The sequence below is a fragment of the Colobus angolensis genome, unplaced genomic scaffold (genome assembly GCF_000951035.1).
Source record: "Colobus angolensis palliatus isolate OR3802 unplaced genomic scaffold, Cang.pa_1.0 Scaffold86, whole genome shotgun sequence".
In the NCBI taxonomy this organism is placed as follows: Eukaryota; Metazoa; Chordata; class Mammalia; order Primates; family Cercopithecidae; genus Colobus; species Colobus angolensis.
In genome coordinates, this window is record NW_012122487.1 from 116,273 (window position 1) to 123,413 (window position 7,141).

The following is a 7,141-nucleotide window of genomic DNA, read 5'->3' on the forward strand; positions in this document are numbered from 1 at the left end:
TCTAATTAAACTAAAGAGCTTCTGCACAGCAAAGGAAACTACCATCAGAATGAACAGGCAACCTACAGAATGGGAGAAAATTTTTGCGATCTACCCCTCTGACAAAGGGCTAATATCCAGAACCTACAAAGAACCCAAACAAATTTACAAGAAAAAAGCAGATTATGATTTCAAGGTCAAGATTTGTGGCCAGGAGATAAGTTAGCATTTGAGGCCTTGATTATTAAGTGACTTGCCTAAGTGGCCAAAATTACAATAAAACATGAAGATTAATTTGCTAGTTACTTAGTTTCTATAACTTTTTCTTTGATAAAAGATATGCCCCTAATGAAATCATAATTGAGTTAAGATGATTAATACACACTTTAATAGAGCATGTTTGTTTTTACAATTCTCAACTTATCTGCTCATCTAGCGTGTGCCATATTAAGTGCTTGTCCTTGATTCCTCTATTCTTTATTCTTGATTGTCTGGGTGCTCCCTGGTCCTGCTCTGAAGGACTTCACTGATATGAGTTGTGGTTGCCTGGGACAATGAGCGAAACCGGGCACATGTCTTCAGCACCACCACGCCAGCCTTGGTTCTTCATCTTCTGGCTCTGGGGTCCCAAAACAACAACAGGGAACAAGCCTCGACGCACAAGTCCTTTTTAAGTCTCTAATTTCTGATTTGCTAATGTGCAAAACTAAATCAGATAATCAAGCCTAGATAGAAAGGTAGAGGGAAAGATGATGCCACAGCTTTGTAGGAAGAGCAACTAAGTCACATTGCAAAGGGGATGCATTAAAAATGGGAAGATTTTGTGTTTTTTTTTTTTGCAATCTGCCACAAAGTATGTTTTGCCCAAATGTGCCATATGAAATTACTTCTTTGCAAACTATCATCGTCTTTTCTATGTTGATAATGTATTAATTATACCTTAAATATTCCTTAATATACGGACAGTAATATCACTAGTATGAAGGCATTCATAATCACAGATTGACTTGATTTGACTTGAAATAGCTTGCCTTGGTTTCTTCACACTTTGTCCAGTACCTGCTGTGGCTTCCACCGTGGCTGCCCTTAAATCAAGAGTATCTACTTACTAGTTTTGGAACTAACTAACTGGATCTTGTTTAGACTGAACTCAGCCTTGACCTCATCAAATACTACATTCAAAACAATTGAAATAGCTGTCTTAAACTGACATTAAATATAAATTAGGTTATAAATATAATAATTCTTGGATATGATTTTGATATGTTTACTCATAATTTCATTATTGCATTCATACAATATGTTTTTAAAACTCAAACTGGCTTCTTTGCTAAGATTTTTAGTAAGTCTTTTAAATGCTGTTTTCAAATCATGCCTTCTAAATATATCTTCATCTAATTTTCTCCTTTTGTCCTCAGCCTTACTCATGAATCTATGTTAACTCTTCATAAGATTAGTAACTCGTGGAATGTTAAATCTAGAAAAAAATCGGGGTACAATATAATCCAAAGTCTTAATTTTTTATGAAGAAAGTAAAATGTAAGTAATTGGCTTATCCAAAGTCATACAGATACTTATAGGAGATGCAGAAATCTAACTTGCCTTTCCCATTTTTTCTTCGTCAGTATTTTTTTTTCTCTAAATCACCAGATGTTCTCTTTTATTTTCAATGGTAGGGCAAGAAGCAGTATTTGATCATGGCAAGGTAATGAAGGCACAGGAATCAAGAGGAAAGTAATACGTATTATTTAAGAAGTAATACATCCCTTTGTTGAGTGATTTGTTGGTAATGTGTGTGTGTGTGTGTATGTGTGTATAATTTTCACTCAGTCTCTCAAGTAATCAACTGTATTCTAAGAACTCCGGTTTCATAGTAGATGACGCTTCCAAGGCATGGATAAATTTGATGCTTATTTTGTTTGTAGGTTATATAATTATCCCTTGTTTTTAAGCCACTTATTTTATGGTATATGTAATCACATTAGGAATCTTGTAGCATTTTCTAAACTCCTATATGTTTTTTTGAACTCTAAAGCATCTGAATTTGGCTAAACACAACAAATCAGACTTTTTGTACTCCAGGCATTAATACCCATCTCAGGTAATATACTTCAAAGTGTCTGTAGTCCAACTATTACCGAAAGCCTCACTGGAAAGGTGACAGTTGTGGGGAGTTATATTAAAAACATGTAGGTCATCTATCTCTCTAGATAATCTATGAGTTGTTGGATCAAACTATATCAGTGAAAAGGAAAATGTTGGACCATCTAGTTTTGGAGCCTTGTATGACTTCATTCAATAGTTTGCATTTTAGTGAGATGGTAGATTTCTGGGAGAGTTACAACAAAATGTTTTCCTGCTGTATCCTGTCAGGTGATTACTCATTGCTCATTATCTCCTATGTAGCTAAGTGCCTCCCCCTTTTTTGATGGGCTCTGTAAAAAAATAAAATGATTTTAGAGCTAACCGCAAGAAAAGAAAATAATGTAGTTGTTTGGAATGACTAATTAGAACCATGTAGCTAAATATGCTTCTCTTTTTTACTTGAACTTTCAGGAAACAGAGTAAAATATATGACTCAGCTACACGATTTATATAAGCTCTTAAGACTTATTCAGTTGTGTATTGTTCATCTCTCCCCAACTCAACCTATTTTTTTTTTTTTATACTTTAAGTTCTAGGGTACATGTGCATAACGTGCAGGTTTGTTACATATGTATACTTGTGCCATGTTGGTGTGCTGCACCCATCAACTCGTCATTTACATCAGGTATAATTCCCAATGCAATCCCTCCCCCCTCCCCGTGATAGACCCCGGTGTGTGATGTTCCCCTTCCCGAGTCCAAGTGATCTCATTGTTCAGTTCCCACCTATGAGTGAGAACATGCGGTGTTTGGTTTTCTGTTCTTGTGATAGTTTGCTGAGAAGGATGGTTTCCAGCCGCATCCATGTCCCTACAAAGGACACGAACTCATCCTTTTTTATGGCTGCATAGTATTCCATGGTGTATATGTGCCACATTTTCTTAATCCAGTCTGTCACTGATGGACATTTGGGTTGATTCCAAGTCTTTGCTATTGTGAATAGTGCCGCAATAAACATACGTGTGCATGTGTCTTTATAGCTGATTTACATTTCTGTTCTCCCAATTTAATATACTATTTTTAGTTTTGATTTCTATAAGCGATTCCAAATTTATTGTAAACAAGGACTTAAAGCGTGGGTTGAATGGATGAGCGAATGGATGCATATATAAATGCATATATTCTGAATAACGACCATAATAGTTTTCTTCTGTCATTTTTTCTTACGTCATTATACTATTCTTTTCCATGCAGGCTTATTGCATAGGTACTGTTATTTCAGACTAGGAAACTGGAGTTTAAAAGAGTTAAATTGCTCAAGTTTAGATCAGCAATAAAAAACAATAAACAAAATAATACTAAAGCTCAGGGGTACTAATTACAGTACAATCCTCTTTACATTGTGGCATGATCCTAATAAAATTTCTTGTGAATTAGAGATAAAGTCAGCTACTGAGGTTGAATTCTTTCAGTAACATAAGTTCTCTGCAGCACAGCAATTTTAATAGGCAGTCAAGTACATGGGTTTCTGTTTTTTGAACAGAATTAAGAAATATTTTAAAATTTTTGAAGATAATATGTCATATAATGTATATTTTACTTTTCAAGTTCATTAGCCAAAATTGAATTTATTTTGTTTTTCTCAACATGATAGTAGAAAAATATTCTACCAATACAGTTTCTATTCTTAAAGAAGAGTACATTAAATTATTTTGTGATGCTTTGCAACATCCTGATTTAATTCTGTAATCTCTAATCTTTTCAATGGAAATTATGTCTTTTAATGGAGGTATCAAGTTTTTGTTCATTATTAATAATAATAATGGTGATGATTATGGTAAACAGTATTTATACGTTTCTATATGCCAAGCATTTATTATATATTTTCTCATTTAATCATTTCAAAGTATTAATAGACATGATTATTGTTATTAAAAAAATAAATTTCAAAATGTATATATAATGTTCTGAGGAGTTCACACTAGTATACAGAAGAGCAACGCTTTGAGTCTGTGTATGGATGGCTAACTCTAATCCCCATACTCAATATATTACTACTATAACAACAAATACGACTACTGGCACTTCTACCACCACCAGCAAACATTATATAATGCTTATTCCAGTCAGATAGTGTTCTAACAGATTCATGTACATAAACTTATTTAATTCTGAGCATAATCTTAGATGGTTTCTCATTTTAGAAAAAATAGAGACTCAGGGAGTTAAACTTGTTCAAAATTTCGGTTATTCAATGATAGAATTCAGATTCTCTCCTAAACAATCTCATTTAAGAAGATACAGACTTGTCTACCATTTTACATTCTCTGTCTACTTGCAGTTATTTCTTCCCTAGTTTGCTTAACAATTGTTTATGTTGTGAAAAATTTTCAGAAAAAAGTGCATTCTGACTTTATGAGATGGGGCCCATTTAAATCCCATCTGGTTTGCTTACTCCAAATTCCCCATTTTGTTGTCTAGAGATATTGACTTTATTTGTAAATTTTGTAAAAATCTCATGATACAGAGACCTGGAGGAAAGAAGAACTTGGAGATAGCTGTAGAGCTCAAGGCATATGTGTCTGACTTCACATACTATTTTGTTCATGGAAAAATACTCTGTGTAATTCTATGTGTGATTTATTTTGCTCAATTTTAAAGGTCATACTCCATGTATGATCCTTTTAATGTTCTGATGAATTTAGTTTGATATTATTTTGTTGGAGAATTTTTGCATCGGTATTCATTGGGAATATTGGCCTATAGTTTTCTTTTCTTCTAGTGTCCTAATCTGCCTTTAGCATAAGAGTAATTCTAGCCTCATAAAATCATTTTGGAAGACTCTGTCCTCTTCAACTTTTTGGAAAAATTTGAGAAAGATTGGCATTAATTCTCCTTTAATGCTTGGCAGAATTCACCAGTGACACCATCTTGTCCTGGGCTTTTCTTTATTGGAAAGTTTTTGATTCTTGATATACTTACAAATTATTAGTCTGTTCATGTTTTCTATTTTTTCATTATTTATTATTGGTAAGTGATATGCTTCTAGAAATTTGTCTATTCTAGTTTATCCAATTTGTTTGTATATGGTTCCTTTTAGTTTTATGATTATTTCTGTGGTATCCATTTTAAATGCTTCTTTCATTTTACATTTTTATTTATCTGAGTGCTCTCTTTTTTTTCTTGGTTAGTCTATACAAAGCTTTGTCAATTTTGTTTACCATCTTTAAAAAGAAAACTGTTCGATAATTTCTATTGCCTTTCAAGTCTTTATTCAATTGGTTGCTAAAGGGTATACTTTTTAATTTCTACATATTTGTAAATTTTCCAATTTTCATCCTGCTATTGATTTCTAATTTCATTCCTTTGTGGTTGAAAAATATACTTGATATGATTTCAATTTTCTTAAATTTGTTAGACTAGTTTTATGGTCCAACATATAATCTATCTGCTTTTGGATGGAATATTCTGTACCTGAATTCTAGGTCCATTTGATCTATAATGTTATTCAAATCCAGTATTTCCTCATTTATTTTCTGTCTAGATGATTTTTCTATTGTTGGAAAGTGGGGTATGGAAGTCACCTACTATTCTTAGGTTGTTACCTATTTCTCCCTTCAGTTCTATTAGTATTTGCTTTATTTATTTAGGTGCTTCGGTGTTGAGTGTATGTGTGTGTGTGTGTGTGTGTATCATTGTATCCTCTTGGCGAATTGACCTCTTTATTTTATAGTGACCTTATTTGTCTTTGTGACAAGTTTTGATTAAAGGTTTAATTGTTTTAAATATAGCCACCACTGCTCTCTTTTGGTTATCATTTGTGGGGAATATTTTTTCCATCCCCTCACTTCTACTCTGTGTATGTTCTTTAAGCTAAGGTGAGTCTCTTGTAGGAGGTATATTGTTGTATCTTGGTTTTTTATCCATTCAGCCACTTTGTAACTTTTGATTGAGAATTTAATTCATTTACTTTTAATTATTGGTTGGTGAGTACTTACTATTTCCATTTTGTTGTTTTCTGACTGTTTTGTGAGACCCCAGGTCTGACTGCTCAAGGCTGCTTTAGGTCTCTGCTTCCTGTATTCCAATTCAGCACTCCTTGGCCACCTCTGTTGTGGTTCAATTGGCTAAGGTGAGACTCAAGCTGCTGCTCCAGTGAGAACAGGTAGTAAACCTTGGTGTACATGGTGCTAATTCTGCAGACATATAAACTGCACAAGTTGTGGAATCATGGCTTCCTCTACCTATATTTCCAAAGGATTTCTTGGAGAGTCTTGGAACCACGGCAGAACCCTGTCACAGGGGTGGAGCTGTCACAGATAGCCTTCACTAGAGCAAGGCTTACTGGAGTTGTGGGTACAGGGCTGCCCATGAAACTCTGTAACCACAAAACCTCCAGCATGCCATGCCATGCCAGCCTGGCAGAGCTTCAGGGACCTAACTCCAAACCATGAGAGCAGTATAGGCTGCACCTAGAAAACCTATGGGGACAAGGCTACCCTGGGCTTTGGGGACCCAATCCCTGCCCAGTTGTGTCTGGAATTAGAGACATGTAGTCAAAGAAGACTGTTCTCAAGCTTCAAGATTTAATACTGTTTGCCCTGCTGGGTGTGGACTTACTGGAATTTATTATTCCTTTCTTCTTACCCATTTTTCATTTGGAATGGGGCTGCCTACCATCTGCCTGTCCCACCATTGTATTTTGGAAGCACTTAACTTGTTTGATTTCACAGTCTCACAGCTGAAGGGAAATTTGCCTCAGGATGTATTGTGCCTTGAGCAAGGTTTCACTCCTATATGATTTAGATGAGACAATAGACTTTAAATTTAGTGCTGGAATGAGTGAAGACTTGGGGCTGTTTGGATGGAATTAATGTATTTTGTATGTGAGAAGAAAATTAATTTTGGGGGTGGGGGCAGTGACAGAACACTATGACTTGAGGGGTTTTTTTCCCCTTCTAAAATTTATGTTGCAATTCAATCCTTGATGTATCAGTATGGGGAGTTGTGGCCTTTGGTAGTAGATTGAGGAATTAGGGATTAGGTGCTCTTGTAAAATAACTTGACAGAGTTATAGA